Genomic DNA, 20,219 nt, shown 5'->3' on the forward strand with positions numbered 1-20,219 from the left:
GTCCTTACTCCATGGCGGAGGAGGAACAGTGAAAGTTGGTTGAGGTGCATTAGGGATCTTGTCATAGAGCGTGCTAGACTGTGTATAAATCAAGTCCAAATATTGGGCATGAGCAACTATATGCTCTTCAGTGACAACTCCACCTTTCGTCACATCCTTAGTGATAGATGGAAACAAGGATTCTATAAACCACTCAGCCAAAATCTTATCAGGAACATAAGTTTTAACCATTTGACGACAACGCCACTCATGAATATGATTAGAGATATGAGTAGTAGTAGCCTATTTAAAGTTGGTTAATAGTTTCGTTCCAGCCTCATAGTGTATGGGTAACTGGAGGTGGGTTAAAACCGTGGTAGCTAAGGCAGTGGAGTTATCAATAGAAGCTCGTGGTAACTCAATGTACCACTTCATAGCTGAACCAGTAAGCGTCTCTGGAAAAGACGTAGTCTAATTGAATCATCATTCAAGGAGTTTGATGAACACCATAAATGAAAATTCATAACATGGTTGGACGGGTTTTCTCCACGGTTTCCATTGAATTTCATAATATCATAAAGTAACTTATGAGGAATCACCGGCCACCAAGGTGCATAATGAATTAGGTCATTAGTGAGACAGGTTAGATCTGGTAATTCAAGTGTCACAATGAAAGGAAACTATCTATTGAGGTGAGGTTGAGCATATCCAGGGTAAGATGGGATTTCCTGGGCAATAGGCATTTTCATACCAGCATAAGGCATCTGCTACTAGTAACCTTGATAAGGGTAAGTTTGTTGAGCAAATCCGGCATAAGGTTATTGTTGAACAGCAAGATACATTTTCTATTGTCCAATTCCTGAATAGGCTTGCTAACCAGGACCTGGATAAATGTGTTGTTGACCAAACCCAACATAAGTTTGTTGTCCAAGTCCATGTTGAGGTTGGAATTGCTGGAATTGTTGCTGTTGATATTGGGGCTACCAAGGCTCTTGAAGCAACTGTTGTTGTTTTTGATACAATAGTTGTTGATTTAATGGTTGTTTCCCACCAATGTAAGGTTGACTAAGTTGTGAATACACTAAACCAGTGTAAGTCTGAGTCATTCTAGTAAAAGGTAAACTAGCTTGAAGTTGTTGGAATCTAGACATAAGCGGTTGTTGTAAACCTGCTTGAGAAGGCTGGATCTGTATACCTGAAACTTGTGGGTCTGAGGTTGAAGGGATAGCTTACACAGGTTGAGATACAACAACCTGAGCTTGTGACTGCAACAAAGCTATACAATAAGTGTTGTAGGTATGGATGAGATAGACTGCATAGGCTGTGATGGATACATAAGCCTAGGTTGAACGAGCATGGTTGGCTGCCACTGACAGACAGTCATTCCAGGCTGACCTAAAGAAGATGGCATACCGACATATGGTTGCCCTCCAGAAAATGCAGGATAAGGAGAATGCGCATATTGTTCTCCATATGGGGGTAGTCTAGTGTAAAGTGGATATATAGGATGATAACTAGATGAACTAGCTTGGTGTGAACTTGATGGGTCTTGTTGTTTAGTATCTGTTAATTAACAACCAAATAAAATTCCAGTAGAGGTCATTGGTGAAGACCAAGGGCTAGAAGGAACACCTGAGTGGGTTCCCAATAAATATTGGTAACCCGATGGGATGGATGGAACACCATACAAGTGTGACTCAGGTGTTATAGTAAACATCGAAGAGGTTGCAATAGAAGATTCTGTCGTAGCTGTAACAGATGGTACGATCTGGGATGTTGACTCTGCCATAGTCAAATGTCCAAATAAGTTTCCTAACGAATCAATGGGTGCTTGAAGGTAATCAGGAACAAAAGGAGTAGTAAAATGAGGAGTATGAGGATACATATAAAGTCTAGTTCCAAAATGGAATGAAATTCTGGGTGATTTTACTCAGGTTCCTCTTCTATCGAATCAAACCAGATGGAAGTATTTCAATGTCTGGTCCGTAATAGATCTCTAGTATTTGTTGTTGAGGTATAGAGGAAGTCTCGACAGTTATGGATTTCAAAGGATGTACCGGTTGATCTTCTTTTGGTAATGTAACAAGTTCTGATTGTTCAACTTCAAGATCCAAATATTCTCGTAAAAGAACAAGTTCAAGTTGGGCTTCATGAACAAATTCTGGTTCAAAAGTAAATTCTGATTGAACAGTGACAAGTTCAGGATTCACTTTTGGTTGAACATATTCAAATTCATAAGTAATTTCTTGTTGAACAGCATCGGATTGAGAATCAACTTGTTGTTGAACAACTTGGGTTATCATTTCACTAGACTCAGTTCTAGTTTCCTCGGGTAATTGTGGAGATTCCACTTCAGTAACAGATGTACCAATAACCATAGGAGTAACTAGGGTCACATTACGTACCGGTATAGGCATTTTTGGTAATTCAGATGAATAACCAAAAGCTTGTGAAGTACTGGATCTAGTCAAACGAGACCGCTTCGACTGAATAGGTGTAGCTTCAGGCGGTAAAGGCGGTATACTCGCTGCTCTCCACGAATGACGAGGTAAGGGTTGATTTTCCTCCAATACTGCTAATTGATTTTACTACAAAAAATAAATAAACAAAAAGGGGTAAGCTAGGCAAAAAGGTTCACCAAGCAATTGTGAACTGCAAACTACCTCTTGGTGAACCAAGAAGTACAGGTAGGAAATCTCCCTGAATGTTCTGTTTGGTGTATCACAGTGTACAAGGTGGCCGACTCGGTTACCTAATGATGGATAGAAACCTAGTGTTGTCCTCTCATATATACCCAAAAGTACATTGAGGCCCAATCCGTATTAGCATTGTCTAATGCGAAACCGCACAGTGAGAGCATTCCCATATACTTTACATATTGTAACACTGCCCTATATACCTGAAGATACATGAATGAGATAGGATATACTAATTTATGTGGAATGAGGTATCACCCTCGGAATGTATCACAGACAAGTTAGCAACTACTGCTATGTTTTACGACACAGGAATAGGTCTCCAGCCTAGAACCTCTAAATGTTTCACGTTAGGTGACAATGCTCCATTAGGTTAATTGATGTTAATTTTAAGTTGATCTTCATTAAGAATTTTCATTTCAAGGTTCACCATGTGATGTATTTTCAATTCCTAGAATTCAACTAATATGATAAGCATTCTTTTCAGCCTAGAACCTTTAAATGTTTCACGTTAGGTGACAATGCTCCGTTAGGTTAATTGATGTTAATTTTAAGTTGATCTTCATTAAGAATTTTCCTTTCAAGGTTCACCATGTGATGTATTTTCAATTCCTAGAATTCAACTAATATGATAAGCATTCTTTTCATTCAATTTTGAACAATGGAAACCTTAGCTAATAGGGATAGAGCAATCAAATTTTTGTAATCAAAGAACAAAGAACACATCTAATGCAATTTCAATAAAGTATTTCTATAAGCACACACAAACTCTTTTAATGCACAATGCAAGTCTTTCATTTCAATACCCTTAATGTTTGGATGAAAAAAAGGAATCTAATGCACATAAATCAATCAATCTTTTTGCACGAACGAATACTTTACCACAGTTCCATTTTGAAAGAAATGTAAAATTTTACAACACTTTCTTTTGAACAAAGATTTATCGACTATAAACTAAATTTTACAATGAATTGATAGTCATAAATAAATAATTTAAGAAGCACTAAACAATCAAGGACAAAGTAGGGCTGGCAAAGGAAACACAAATTGATTTCAGAGACATAAGCATCATTGACCTTTCAGCAAGCAGAAATAGAAGGAAACTTGGAAAAAAAATCAACTCAAAGGAGAGATTTTTGTCCTAAGGAGGATCAGCGCAACCTTGAATGGGAGACAGTGTGCTTTAGGGCACTATCCTTAAGCCAAGGGTGTTCTGCAACGCTCTGTCTCTAGACCAAACCTGTGTTGGTGCCAGAGAGGCCATCCTAGGGGCTTACAAGCACAATTTTCAACAAAAAACTCTTCAAAAAGGTTGAAACAAGATCAATGGAAGAAAGTAACGTCTACTAGTGTACTAGGATGGAGGTAAACTACCGGAGCGATGATCGCTCCCCAGTGGAGTCACTAATTTGTTATGATGGATTTTGGATCTATGAACAATTACTAATTCCCTAGGTAGGTAGTTATACCTAGAACAATGGATTTATTCCATAGATGATAAATAAGACAAGGGAATCAAAGGACCTACATGTTATTTCGCTTTCCTTTTGTCTCCTTTGTATGGCTCCCGTCACTCCTTCTCGAACTTAACTCTCTCAAAAAGTACTTTCAAGCATAAACAGAAGATAGAGAACCAACCAAAGCAAGAGATCTATCGACCATAAGTAAATGGAATCATATACATTCACACATATAAACATAATATATCAAGATAAGCATATGGAAAAAGGTGTAAACATATTTATTAAGTAGAAGGAAGAATTACAATTATGAAGTCCGATGAAGTCCGATCCATTGTCACTCTTCCAACTTGGGTTCCAACCAACATCACATCAATAGCACAACACTCTGACAGCATAACAATACTTGCTTATAATTTCAATCCTCACACCAATAGTGTCTCCTTACATATTCTCAAAATCCAACCCCCGATCACTTAGATGAGTGCTCAATTTATAGGAAGATGGAAGAGGTATTTTCATAAATGACGATATTGAATGGCCTTCCAAACTTAGAGTTAGTTTCCATGGAGGAAGGGATGAGAGAATAGGAGGTTACTTAACTCATTCCCTATCCAATTTTGAGCTCATAGGAGATGAAAAGTGTGGGAATCTTCTAGATGGCTCCAAAAGATAAGAATATTCCCAAAATCCTATGATGATTTCGCTCAAACTCGCCCAGCATAGGTCAAAGTGGGTCTATGTGATTTGCAAAGCACCTTGACATGGGCCTACATGCACTGAAGCACACTTACCCCTATCCAAGGTTGCGCTGGTCCCTCAAGGAGGCATTTCTGGAGGGATTCAGGCCAAGAAACTCTTAGGGAAGGAGGCATTCAAAGTGGTGACTTGTCTAGGGCATGTAGCAACTGAATTAGGGTTTGATAAGCCTTAATGGTACTGATCTGAATGATGGGAGTGGTGTGCCCAAATGGATCTGTAACAGCTAGATGCACCTACATTAGACTCCACGGTGTAAAGAAAATCATTGTATCCTAACCATATGTCTTCATAAGTTGATAAAACTTATCTTGGATCCCAAACTTTAGTTTGTTGTTGATAATCCATTCTTTTTTGTTCTACTTCAATGGTTATGACTTTTAATTCGCCTAGTTTCCAATTTTTATATTGCAATTCTCCTCCTTATTTGTTCAAGTATACTTGAGAAAGCAAATATATCACATTGTTCTGTCACATCTTGCAATATCTTGGTTTATGTGTTTTTTCCATTAGTTTCCTTAGCTCTTCAATTTCAATATCCAATCTAGTTTTTAGCTGAAATTTACTCTCACTAGCTTGCAATATCAATTCATCATCTTTAACATTAAATCAAAAATTACTTTTTATCTGAGATTCCACTTTTTTACTTCTTGAACATTTTTCTTCCTTATCTGCAACTTTCTTATATTCAGGTTCCATGAGCATCTTTTCTAGCAATTGTAGTTCTTCTTCACATTTCACCACCATTATATGGTCACTTTCAGAAAACAGAATTAATACATGGTCCATCACCTGCAACACATCTTGCATCCACACACCAATTTCTAGGTTTAAAACCAACATAATTGTTATCTTCCATCGACGATTCGATCATCATATGCAGATATTCTAAAACGTTTGTGGCGCCTTTTGTGGGAATTGAACCCACGTTCATATCAACAGACTTCATTTTAGCATCATCATTGTCTTCACCAAGCATTAGTCCTTTTTCTGGTTCACAAATGCATAGATTCATCTCAATTATCTTGAGTTTTTCCCCTTCCCTTAACCAAACTTTAAACTTGTATTTTTATCTTCTCGAAATCAACTACATGATTGCCCATCTAGTCTTCCTCTTTACTATTCATCCATGTTTGTGATTCCGATCCATCAACATATTAAGTCGTTCCCTCAACTCAACAATCTCTTTCTCAAATTATTCATCATTTATGCTAACTGTTATGTAATCTATGTGCCTTTTCCTTGAATCTTGCAAATGACTATCTATTGTCATCTTCATTTTCTCCATTATGTTCACCATCACATACTTTTCATTTAATTATAGAGAGATTTCAACCCGTATGAAAATCAAGGTATCTTGAAAATTTGTTGTTGGTACATATATACCATTCATAATTTTTTATGTGCATATACCTTTTATACATTACCATCAGTACAATTCGTGAATAAATAAAACAATACATTCTCAAACCCACACATTGTTTTATGAAACCATATATCACCCATTCAAAACCATGTGCAACAACTCACCATTTATCATTCAAAATTTATTCTAACCATATGCTTTTCTCATTCACTAAACACTTATCCTCTATTTTCATAAAAACCAGCATGGTTTAAAAAATCAATCTATAGTTACCATTTACTTTTACCTTTACCTTCACTATTTACTTTCACCACTCATTCCTTCTTAAATATAAGTTTCACGTGCGTTATTTTTAAGAGTGGAAATAAATAAAATAACAAAGTTAATTATAAAGTTACATTTTTGAAAACTCAAAGATAAATTCCTTCACACGTAGTCTCCTTGAAGCTGGGCGGATTCTCCAAGGATCGTTGGGCGTAAAAATTATGATTGCATTCAGATCACAAACTTATTCAGAACCAAAACCTAAACTTACCATGAGTTGTTGATGTCTCACTTTTGGTCCTCGATTTCATGGATTGTATTCATCTATAATCAAATTTCTTGTTATTTAGTATTGGTCAAACATTCATCAATATTTCCTCCATCCGGCTAATATGAAACACCAAGTCTAAGTTGAAACAACATTGTAAGTTTTAACACTGGTTCCAGGCATTCTCTCAACCATTCATTTAGCACACATCACCCTGCCATACACGGATAAATACTTTCTTACTTCATGCAGTGGTAGTTTACACAATAGGTGCACAACATGTAAACCATCTTACCATAGTTACCAAATTCGAATTCGAATACGAATTCGAATTCGATACGATATGGAAATAATTTGACTCTATAAAATCTAATACTGATACGATACGGATATAATTTGACTCTATAAAATCTAATACGGAAAAAATTCGATAGTATACATGTTACAAATCTATTTAAAACTGAAATTTATTATTTTATAATTCTTTTTAATATAGAAGTTATAGTTTTTTATTATTTTTATATAGGAATCACTGATTTACAACCAATTTTCTATTTTATAATTTTTGCTATCTATTTGAAACTAAAATTTACCATTTTATAATTTTATCCAATATAGAAGTTACAATTTTTTATTATTTTTATATAGAAATTACTGTTTTGCAACCAATTTACTATTTTATAGCTTTTGTTAAGAAAAAATTATTACTCCATATTTTTTGATATTGGGATTTATTATTTTATAATTTTTTTAATATAAAAATTATTTTTTTTTTTAATTATTTTTTTCGAATTTGCAAACTACACGTTTTCAATATAGTATTTCTTTTCTTTAATTAATTTTTCCCTATCACTGACTCTCTAAAAATACCATATTAGTTTTCCAACGTGATTGGATTTCAAACTCAAGCCTCGGGTTCCCTGCCTTACACACCACCATTGACATTGCTCAGCTCTTCATTATTTCTAACTACAGGCAGAATGTGGCGTGGAACAATCTTCATCTTCTTGCTATCTCTTGGGGCCTTTCGAGCCAACGGGCAGCTCCGCCGCCGCGAGATATTTTGGCAATATGCCCAACCGAGAGCTGAGGAGCTCTGGGAACAGGTTTCTTACCATCAGCTGATTTCCCTCTTCTTCATACACCGTATCGAATTCCATTTAGCCAAATTTTTAATCGTATCGAACCGAATCAATAAATTTGCAAATTATCGAATTCCATTTAGCCAAATTTTTAATCGTATCGAACCGAATCAATAAATTTGCAAATTTCTTTTGGCAATACGCCCGAATTTGGTAACTATGCTTGAGACAATGCCATAGTACTCATGAGGGGACAACCAAATTGTAATCCCAAGAAACGAGTTCTCCCAGGCTAAAAATGTTCATGAGCATAACAAGTTCAACGAACCAGCTCAATTTCCACCTCTTATCATCAAAAAGGAACACTGAATGCCATAATGACATGTACAAGAATGAATTCTTTTCACCACTGGAATGCCAATAAATTTTCTCGTTCAAAACCACGCAGAATATATTTTGGAAATGAATTTGTTACTAGTCAAGGCATTTGTTTCCTCGAATAGCTTTAGTTCGTTGAAGCTTTTGATATTGCATCAAACCTTACCACTTTTGTACCATAAAAGATGCCCTCTGTCATCCACGCGCAGGCTTTACTCTCATAGCTTAGCTTCAGGCATGCTCTATTAGAACTTTTCGGCTCACAATTTTATGTGATTATATATATTATAAAAACATGCTAATGAAAGGAAAAGCCAATGTTGAGACCTTCATTCAATGGTTTCACCATATGTTATGGAAAAAAGTAACCAAGTCGATCCACCTTCCAACCACTGATTTGATTTCCACCATTTTTTTTTGTTGGACAGGAAAGATGGCATGGAGTTGTCCTTCCTTTTGCTACTGATGTTTTCACGGCATGTTCAAAGATTACGAAACGAGGCCATTTCCACTTCTACGACACATGAGGTGGGTGTCTCGATCATATACACATATTTTCCTTTTCGTGATACCAAAAATGGTGCACATGCCATAGTCACTGCAACTCAACTAGTTAATGTACACATAATAAAATTGAAAACCCACACAATAAGAATGCATATAAATATTAGAAATAATTAATTAATAAATAAAATATTTACCAGGGAATTATTGGCATTTCATTTTTCTTTTTAACTCAATTACACATTTACATGCCTCCTGGGCTTACCTAGATTTATACAAGTATATCTAAACCCAAAGTAGGTTCTAGATCCTACACAAACTCCCACAATATTTCTCATGATTGATAAAATCTCACTTAATCCCTTATCTCTAGATATTATCCAATTAACCCAAAATTCTCTCAATTCTTCCAAAATACTCTCGAACCTTCTCATATTTAAAATAATTCTCATTCTCTCCTAAAACTATAGGAAAATATAATAAATAATTAAATCCTAACTTAAGAATCTAACTCCTTTAGAGAAAATTCAACCTTAGGTTAGATGCGCCTGCATTAAACAAGAAAATCAGTCTCCCGACCATATGTCTTCATAAGTTGATAAAACTTCTCGTGGATCCCAAACTAACTTTAGTATGTTGTTGATCATCAATTCTTTGTTGTTCTTCAAACTTTGTGACTTTTAATTCACTGAGTTTCCAAATTTTATGTTGCAATTCTTCTCCTTCTTTGTTGATGTATACTCGAGTAGTCAAATTTATCATGTTGTTCTGCATCATCTTGCAATATCTTTGATTATGTTCATTTTCCATTAGGTTCTTTAGTTCTTCAATTTAAAAATCCAATCTAGTTTTCAGCTAAAATTTATTGTCACTAGCTTGGAATATTAATTCATCATCTTTAACATTAAATTGCAAATTACATTTTATCTCAGATTCCACATTTTTATTTCTTGAACATTTCTCTTCCTTATCTACAACTTTCTTATATTCAAGTTTCATCAGCATATTTTCTAGAAATTGTAGTTCTTTACATTTCAAGAGAATTTTATGGTCACTTTCAGAAATCATTTCAAAAGATTGGTCTTCATTCCTGGATGAAAAAAAAAAAAAAAAAATTCCATCATCTGCAACATATCCTGCATCCACACACCAATTGTCAAGTTTAAAACCAACATAATTGTTATCTTCCATCGATGATTTGGTCATCATATGTGTATCTTCTAAACATTTTGTGGTGCCATCTATGATAATCGAACCCACGTTCATATCAACAGACTTCATTTAAGCATCATCACTATCTTCACCAAGCATCGGTCCTTGTTATGGTTAAAAAATGCATACATTCATCTCAATTATCTGGAGCTTTTCTGCTTCCCTTAACAAAACTTTCAACTTGCGCTTTTGTCTTCATGCAATCAATTTCTTGATTGACCATTGTGCCCTCAACTCAACAATCTCTTTATCGAATTCTTCATCATTTATGCTAACTACTATGGCCTATATGTGCCTTTTTCTTGAATCTTGAAAATAACTATCTATTGTCATATTTATTTTCTCCATCATGTTCACCATCACATACTCTTCATTTAATTATAGAGAGATTTCAATCCATATGAAAATTAAGGTATCTTGATAATTTTTTGTTCGTACATCTATACCATTCATGATTTTTTATGTGCATATACCATTTTATACATCACCATCATTACAATCCGTGAATAAATAAAGCTATCCATTTTCAAACCCGCACATGGTTTTATGAAACCATATATCACCCACTCAAAACCATGTGTGACAACTCACCTTTTATCATTCAATATTTATTCTAGTCATATAATTTTCTCATTCCTTAACCACTTATCCAATATATTCACAGAAACAACCATGCTTTAAAACATCAATTTAACTTTGTTGAAAATAATACTAAGGGGGGAGGGCGGAGGAAGGGGGGGGTGAATCAATGTTATCAGGTCAATTATTTTTCATTTCACAATCAGATTTGTATATGCTACTTCAATTAGTGAAAACCACATATGTACACAACTACAATTAAGGAAACCAGTGTATAACCAGCAAACTTGTAATTTAAATTATTCATCAGATGTTGATCATTAATCTGTGCATCAAACCATATAAATAGTAACCAGGAATAGTAAAACAGAACAGGCAGTCACACATAAGAACACAAGATATAAGGTGGAAACCCGATGTGGGTGAAAACCACCTGCTGCAATTCGTCTCTATCTTCTAATAATTAGAAACTTCATTTTACAATGATTCTGTACTGGTGCAATCTTATACCAGTACGTAGGCTGCTACCTGCAGAAGGCTACAACCTTCTCTCGTTCTCCAACTTCTCCTGGAAGGGAGCTACAACCTCCTTAGCTCTTATACTACCAGAGGTATTAGTACGTAGATGTTGACCTACAGAAGGCTACAACCTTCTCTTTTCTTTCAGGGACCACATTTCATAAATTTTCGGACTGGATCCTTGAATAACATCAGTCAAACATCAAGTATATCTACATCAACCAATCTCCTTTGCACCAAACAAAACTGAATCAAATAGTCACTTCTCTGAATGTTGTACTCAAAAAAATAGTAACAGTAACCAGACACCAATTCTAAACCCAGAACACTGCTCAATAAACAGAAGTAGCTAAAACATATTTCAAGAGACGTACGCTACTTCAATGTGTAAAAGCTGCATGCATACGTTGCTGAACTAAGGCCAACATGCGTATATACTATTTTCAATCATAGAACCAGTGTGTATATGCGCCTTTGTTTCACTGAACCTGCATACAGACCTACAAAAGATAATTTATCCTTTTCATTTATTCAGACATCAGTTATACCCAGATTATCAGATTTATAGATCAATTCATCCGCCAAAATAACAGATCAAAATCAAACAAAGATACTACTATTCAAGCCTTAAGATCTTGACCCATCAATAGTACTTGTCCTTCTTCTTGTGCTCAGGTTCCTCCTTGATTCAGATCCAGCTATGCACCATAATCAAATGACCAGTATTCCAGATCTAGCTCTTCATAAGATATTCAATGCTTGAGTCCATGCCTTTACCTAATGATCTCCTTCCGCTTTTATAGTGTTAGGCCTTACACAATACCATATCTTGAAATTCACGAAAGAGAGAATGATAAATAACAACTTCTGATGTAGAGAATGATTTTCCAACATGAATGTTTTATATAATGTTAGGTTTCGTCGAAATATTGATAGAAATAGTGTCTTCGATATTTGACAGGTTTCGCTTGGAATCTACTGTATCTATGAAAATAGAATTCGAAAGGAATTCAATAACTGAAGGGTGATTAAGTTCATTTGAATGATCTTCTATGTGATCTGGAAGATGGGAACAATGATGATAATCTTCCCATGGTTCTCTTCCATCATCATTGATTGGATGATTCCTTCATCAGTAGAAAATATACGTGAAAAAGGATCAAAGGAAGTACCATATTCTAATGAACGATCTACCCATAGAATTCATGAAGATGGTTTTGGATTCGCTACGCAAGCCAAAAATATTGATTGCTATGCTAGCTCGATAGGGATTAATGGCATGATTTCGTTATTACTGTCAACTTCAAAACTATTGGTAATCTTCATTAAGTCATATGAAGTGGAAAATATCATGTTGAAAATCTCAAATTTTTCCACTTCCACCAAATTTTATGGTGGTGGTAGTGAAAAAGTATCCACTAGGGAAGAATCTTTAAAGAGACATACACCAATGTTTTAAAGAGATAGCGGGGGTTTGTGTACCAATGGAATGCTTCCAGTAGCCTCCGAACTAGGGGCGAAGAAAACGAGTTGGTCGATAACTGTGACTCCACCCTTATGAGGGAATGCAATCATATGAAAGTATTTTGAAACCACAGCAGCCACAACATAAACCCATGGTCTTCCTAGTAAAATGTTGTAGTCAAGGGTCCATCAACAACCTCAACTTCAATAGTTACTATTTTACTTCCTAATTCGATTTGCAGATTACTCAATATTCCACAAGGTATATATGTGCGTCTGTCAAAAGCTTTTAACAATGTTGGTGAACGTGACAAAGGCAGTGAGCCAATCGCTTTCCAAAAATTCATAGACATAGTACAAGTAGATGCCCACTTGTCAATAGTGGTTCGATGAACAAGTTTATTCAAGGAATTTACCTGAATTAGGAATGCTAATTATGTTGGTAACTATGGCATATAACCCTCAAGGTTGAAAACCAAAATATTGGAATCATTTGGATCGATTCCACCAATTGCTGACAACAAAGAATGCATTTGGGAGGGATAGTTCTGAAGCACCTCGAGCATTGACATAGAAAAAGGTGACTGAGCCAAATCTTCTACTATATTATAGTTTTGTGCAGCTCGAGCTAGAGGGTTAAATGTTGATTTATGTACAACTCCCTTATGTGATTTTGTTGTTAATTCTAGTGCAATGGGTAGTTGAATAGGACCATTCAAAGTCGAAGTCGAAGAGTTAGGTTGATCAGCCTGCTTATTTGACAACGATAGTTGATTTCCATAATATTTACTTCATGTTGACACCAAAACTACAATTTTAGGCTTAGAGGCGGATAGCATAAGCACTTAGGAAGTGCAAGCATGGTCTTTAGCAACCATATTTGTCTCCAATTTTGGAAAAGGATCAGTCAATACCACAGATGTATTAGAAGTCTTCAGAAGCTTTGAGACTTCGGAGCGGTAGGAAAATCTTGTGTAAAATTCTCATCGTTACAGATCAAACATGGGTAACGAGGTTTCTTAGCCGAAGGATAGGAATGAGATGATTTCTCTTGAGGGGAATTATTTTGTTTCTTCTTGTTTTACCCATTCTTCTTACTTCCTAGTTTCGTTTCATTCTTGCCTTTGTCAGATAACACAACATTGATTTTAGAAGCAAGAGTGGTATCAGGTGCATTTGTAGTTTGATTGAAAATGGCAAGTGTTTGACCATATGGTCTACCTACTGCTTGTGTGCTCAAAGAACCAATCACACTATCACTGGCATGAGAGTCCTTACTCCATGGCGGAGGACGAACAATGAAAGTTGGTTGAGGTGCATTAGGGATCTTGTCATAGAGCGTGCTAGACTGTGTATAAATCAAGTCCAATTATTGGGCACAAGCAACTATATGCTCTTCAGTGACAACTCCACCTTTCGTCACATCCTCAGTGATAGATGGAAACAAGGATTTTATAAACCACTCAGCCAAAATCTTATTAGGAACATAAGTTTTAACCATTTGACGACGACGATGCCACTCATGAATATGATTAGAGATATGAGTAGTATTAGTCTATTTAAGGTTGGTTAATAGTTTCGTTCCAGCCTCATATTGTATGGGTAACTAGAAGTGGGTTAAAAACGTGGTAGCTAAGGCAGTGAAGTTATCAAAAGAAGCTCATGGTAACTCGATGTACCACTTCATAGCCGAACCAGTAAGCATTATATGGAAAAGACGTAGTCTAATTGAATCATCATTCAAGGAGTTTGATGAACACCATAAATGAAAATTCATAACATGGTTGGATGGGTTTTCTCCACGGTTTCCATTGAATTTCATAATATCATAAGGTAAATTATGAGGAATCATCGGCCACCAAGGTGCATAATGAATTAGGTCATTAGTGAGCCAATTTAGATCTGGTAATTCAAGTGTCACAATGAAAGGAAACTATCTGTTGAGGTGAGATTGAGCATATCTAGGGTAAGATGGGATTGCCTGGGAAATAGGCATTTTCATACCAGCATAAGGAATCTGCTACTGGTAACCTTGATAAGGGTAAGTTTGTTGAGAAAATCCAGCATAAGGTTATTGTTGAATAGCAAGACACATTTTCTATTTTCCAATTCCTGAATAGGCTTGCTAACGAGGACTTGGTTAAATGTGTTGTTGACCAAGCCAAACATAAGTTTGTTGTCCAAGTCCATGTTGAGGTTGGAATTGTTGGAATTGTTGTTGTTGATATTGGGGCTACCAAGGCTCTTGAAGCAACTGTTGTTCTTTTTGATACAATAGTTGTTGATTTAATGGTTGTTTCCCACCAATGTAAGGTTGACTAAGTTGTGAATACACTAAACCAGTGTAAGTCTGAGTCATTCCAGTAAAAGGTAGACTAGCTTGAAGTTGTTGGACTCTAGACACAAGCGGTTGTTGTAAACCCACCTGAGAAGGCTGGATCTATATACCTGATACTTGTGGGTCTGAGGTTGAAGGGATATCTTGCACAGGTTGAGATACAACAATCTGAGCTTGTGACTGCAACAAAGCTATAACAATAAGTGTTGTAGGTATGGATGAGATAGACTGCATAGGTTGTGATGGATACATAAGCCTAGGTTGAACAAGCATGGTTGGATGGCACTGACAGACAGTCATTCCAGGCTGACATAAAGACGATGGCATACCGACATATGGTTTCCCTCCAGAAAATGAAGGATAAGGAGAATACACATAGTTTTCTCCATATGGGGGTAGTCTAGTCTAAAGTGGATATATAAGATGATAACTAGATGAACCAGCTTGGTGTGAACTTGATGGGTCTTGCTGTTTAGTATCTGTTAATGAAAAACCAAATAAAATTCCAGTAGAGGTCATTGGTGAAGACCAAGGGCTAGAAGCAACACCTGAGTGGGTTCCCAATAAATATTGGTAACCCGATGGGATGGATGGAACACCATACAAGTGTTACTCAGGTGTTATAGTAAACATCGAAGAGGTTGCAACAGAAGATTTTGCCGTAGCTGTAACAGATGGTACGATCTGGGATGTTGACTCTGCCGTAGTCAAATGTCCAAATAAGTTTCCTAACGAATCAATGGGTGCTTGAAGGTAATCAGGAACAAAAGGAGTAGTAAAATGACGAGTATGAGGATACAGATAAAGTTTAGTTCCAAAATGGAATGAAGTTCTAGGTGATTCTACCTCAGGTTCCTCTTCTATCGAAATCAAACTAGGTGGAAGTATTTCACTGTTTGGTCCGTAATAGATCTCTGGTATTTGTTGTTGAGGTAAAGAGGAAGTCTCGATAGTTATGGATTTCAGAGGATGTACCGGTCGATCTTCTTTTGGTAATGTAACAACTTCTGATTGTTCAACTTTAAGATCCAAATATTTTGGTAAAAGAACAAGTTCAAGTTGGGCTTCATGAACAAATTCTGGTTCACAAGTAACTTCTGATTAAACAGTGATAAGTTCAGGATTCACTTCAGGTTGAACATATTCAAATTCAGAAGTAATTTCTTGTTGAACAGCATCGGATTGAGAATCAACTTGTTGTTGAACAACTTGGGTTATCATTTCACTAGATTCAGTTCTAGTTTCCTCGGGTAATTGTGGAGATTCCACTTCAGTAACTGATGTACCAGTAACCATAGGAGTAACTAAGGTCACATTATGTACTGGTATAGGCATTTTTGGTAATTCAAATGAAGAACCAGAAACTTGTGAAGTACTGGATCTAATGAAACGAGACCACTTCGACCGAATAGGTGTAGCTTCAGGCGGTATACTCACTGCTCTCCACGAACGAAGAGGTAAGGGTTGATTTTCCTCCAATACTGCTAATTGATTTTATTACAAAAAATAAATAAACAAAAGGGGTAAGCTAGGAAAAAAGGTTTACCAAGCAATTGTGAACTGCAAAATACCTGCTGGCGAACCAAGAAGTACAGGTAGGAAATCTCCCTGAATGTTCTGTTTGGTGTATCACAGTGTACAAGGTGGCCGACTCGGTTACCTAATGATGGAAAGAAACCTATTGTTGTCCTCCCATATATACCCAAAGGTACATTGAGGCCCAATCCGTATTAGCATTGTCTAATGCGAAACCGCACGGTGAGAGCATTCTCATATACTTTACGTATTGTAACACTGCCCTATATACCCCAAGGTACATGAATGAGATAGGATATACTAATTTATGTGGAATGAGGTATCAGCCTTGGAATGTATCACAGACAAGTTAGTGACAACTGATATGTTTTACGACACCGGAATAGGTCTCTAGCCTAGAACCTCTAAATGTTTCGCGTTAGGTGACAATGCTCTGTTAGGCTAATTGATGTTAATTTTAAGTTGATCTTGATTAAGAATTTTCCTTTCAAGGTTCACCATGTGATGTATTTTCAATTCCTATAATTCAACTAATATGATAAGCATTCTTTTCATTCAATTTTGAACAATGGAAACCTCAGCTAATAGGGATAGAGCAATCAAATTTTTGTAATCAAAGAACAAAGAACACATCTAATGCAATTTCAATAAACTATTCCTATAAGCACACACAAACTCTTTTAATGCACAATGCAAGTCTTTCATTTCAATACCCTTAATGTTTGGATGAAAAAAAGGAAACTAATGCACATACAATCAATCAATCTTTTTGCAAGAACGAAGACTTTATGACAGTTTAATTTTGAAAGAAATGTAGAATTTTACGACACTTTCTTTTGAACAAAGATTAATCGACTATAAACTAACTTTTACAATGAATTGATAGTGATAAAGAAATCATTTAAGAAACACTAAACAATCAATGACAAAGTAGGGCTGGCAAAGGAAACACAAATTGATTTCAGGGACATAAGCATCATTAACCTTTCAGCAAGCAGAAATAGAAGGAAACTTGGAAAAAAAATCAACTCAAAGGATTTTTGTCCTAAGGAGGATCAGCACAACCTTGAATGGGAGACAGTGTGCTTCAGAGCACTATCCTTAAGACAAGGGTGTTCTGCAGCGCTCTGTCTCTAGACCAAACCTGTGTTGGTGGCAGAGAGGCCATCCTAGGGGCTTACAAGCACAATTTTCAACAAAAAACTCTTCAAAAAGGCTGAAACAAGATCAATGGAAGAAAGTAACGTCTACTAGTGTACTAAGATGGAGGTAAACTACTGTAGCGATGATCGCTCCCCAGTGGAGTCGCTAATTTGTTATGAGGAATTTTGGATCTATGAAAAAATACTAATTCCTTAGGTAGGTAGTTATACCTAGAAAAACGGATTTATTCTATAGATGATAAATAAGACAAGGGAATCAAAGGACCTACATGTTATTTCGCTTTCCTTTTGTCTCCTTTGTATGGCTACCATCACTCCTTCTCAAACTTACCTCTCTCAAAAAGTACTTGCAAGCATAAACAGAAGACAGAGAACCAACCAAAGCAAGAGATATATCGACTATAAGTAAATGGAATCAGATACATTCACACATATAACCATAATATATCAAGATAAGCATATGGAAAAAGGTGTAAACATCTTTATTAAGTAGAAGGAAGAATTACAATTATGAAGTCCGATGAAGTCCAATCCATTGTCACTCTTCCAACTTGGGTTCCAACCAACATCACATCAATAGAACAACACTCTGACAGCATAAAAATACTTGCTTATAATCTCAATCCTCACACCAATAGTGTCTCCTTACAAATTCTCAAAGTCCAAACCCTAATCACTTAGATGAGTGCTCAATTTATAGGAAGATGGAGGAGGTATTTTCATAAATGACGATATTGAATGGCCTTCCAAACTTAGAGTTAGTTTCCATGGAAGAGGAACACTGAATGCCATAATGACATGTACAACAATGAATTCTTTTCACGACTGGAATGCCAATAAATTTTCTCGTTCAAAACCACGCAGAATATATTTCGAAAATGAATTTGTTACTAGCTAAAGCATTTGTTTCCTCCAATAGCTTTAGTTTGTTGAAGCTTTTGATATTGCATCGAACCTTACCACTTTTGTACCATAAAAGATGCCCTCTGTCATCCACGCGCAGGCTTTACTCTCATAGCTTAGCTTCAGGCATGCTCTATTAGAACTTTTCGGCTCACAATTTTATGTGATTATATATATTATAAAACATGCTAATGAAAGGAAAAGCCAATGTTGAGACCTTCATTCAATGGTTTCACCATATGTTATGGAAAAAAGTAACCAAGTCGATCCACCTTCCAACCACTGATTTGATTTCCACCATTTTTTTTGTTGGACACGAAAGATGGCATGGAGTTGTCCTTCCTTTTGCTACTGATGTTTTCACGGCATGTTCAAAGATTACGAAATGAGGCCATTTCCACTTCTACGACACATGAGGTGGGTGTCTCGATCATATACACATATTTTCCTTTTCGTGATACCAAAAATGGTGCACATGCCATAGTCACTGCAACTCAACTAGTTAATGTACACATAATAAAATTGAAAACCCACACAATAAGAATGCATATAAATATTAGAAATAATTAATTAATAAATAAAATATTTACCAGGGAATTATTGGCATTTCATTTTTCTCTTTAACTCAATTACACATTTACATGCCTCCTGGGCTTACCTAGATTTATACAAGTATATCTAAACCCAAAGTAGGTTCTAGATCCTACACAAACTCCCACAATATTTCTCATGATTGATAAAATCTCACTTAATCCCTTATCTCTAGATATTATCCAATTAACCCAAAATTCTCTCAATTCTTCCAAAATACTCTCGAACCTTCTCATATTTAAAATAATTCTCATTCTCTCCTAAAACTATAGGAAAATATAATAAATAATTAAATCCTAACTTAAGAATCTAACTCCTTTAGAGAAAATTCAACCCTAGGTTAGATGCGCCTGCATTAAACAAGAAAATTATAGTCTCCCGACCATATGTCTTCATAAGTTGATAAAACTTCTCTTGGATGCCAAACTTTAGTATGTTGTTGATCATCAATTCTTTGTTGTTCTTCAAACTTTGTGACTTTTAATTCGCCGAGTTTCCAAATTTTATGTTGCAATTCTTCTCCTTCTTTGTTGATATATACTCGAGTAGTCAAATTTATCATGTTGTTCTGCATCATCTTGCAATATCTTGGATCATGTTCATTTTCCATTAGGTTCTTTAGTTCTTCAATTTCAAAATCCAATCTAGTTTTCAGCTAAAATTTATTGTCACTAGCTTGGAATATTAATTCATCATCTTTAACATTAAATTGCAAATCACATTTTATCTTAGATTCCACATTTTTATTGCTTGAACATTTCTTTTCCTTATCTACAACTTTCTTATAGTCAAGTTTCATCAGCATATTTTCTAGCAATTGTAGTTCTTTACATTTCAAGAGCATTTTATGGTCACTTTCAAAAATCATTTCAAAAGATTGGTCTTCATTCCTGGATGAAAAAAAATAATTATTTTTTCCATCATCTGCAACACATCCTGCATCCACACACCAATTTTCAAGTTTAAAACCAACATAATTGTTATCTTCCATCGACAATTCGGTCATCATATGTGTATCTTCTACACAGTTTGTGGTGCCATCTGTGATAATCGAACCCACGTTCATATCAACAGACTTCATTTAAGCACCATCACTATCTTCACCAAGCATCGGTCCTTGTTATGGTTAAAAAATGCATACATTCATCTCAATTATCT

Source organism: Pinus tabuliformis, chromosome 3_1 (genome assembly GCF_031772625.1).
Source record: "Pinus tabuliformis cultivar Carrire ecotype Pingquan chromosome 3_1, CPIR1, whole genome shotgun sequence".
In the NCBI taxonomy this organism is placed as follows: Eukaryota; Viridiplantae; Streptophyta; class Pinopsida; order Pinales; family Pinaceae; genus Pinus; species Pinus tabuliformis.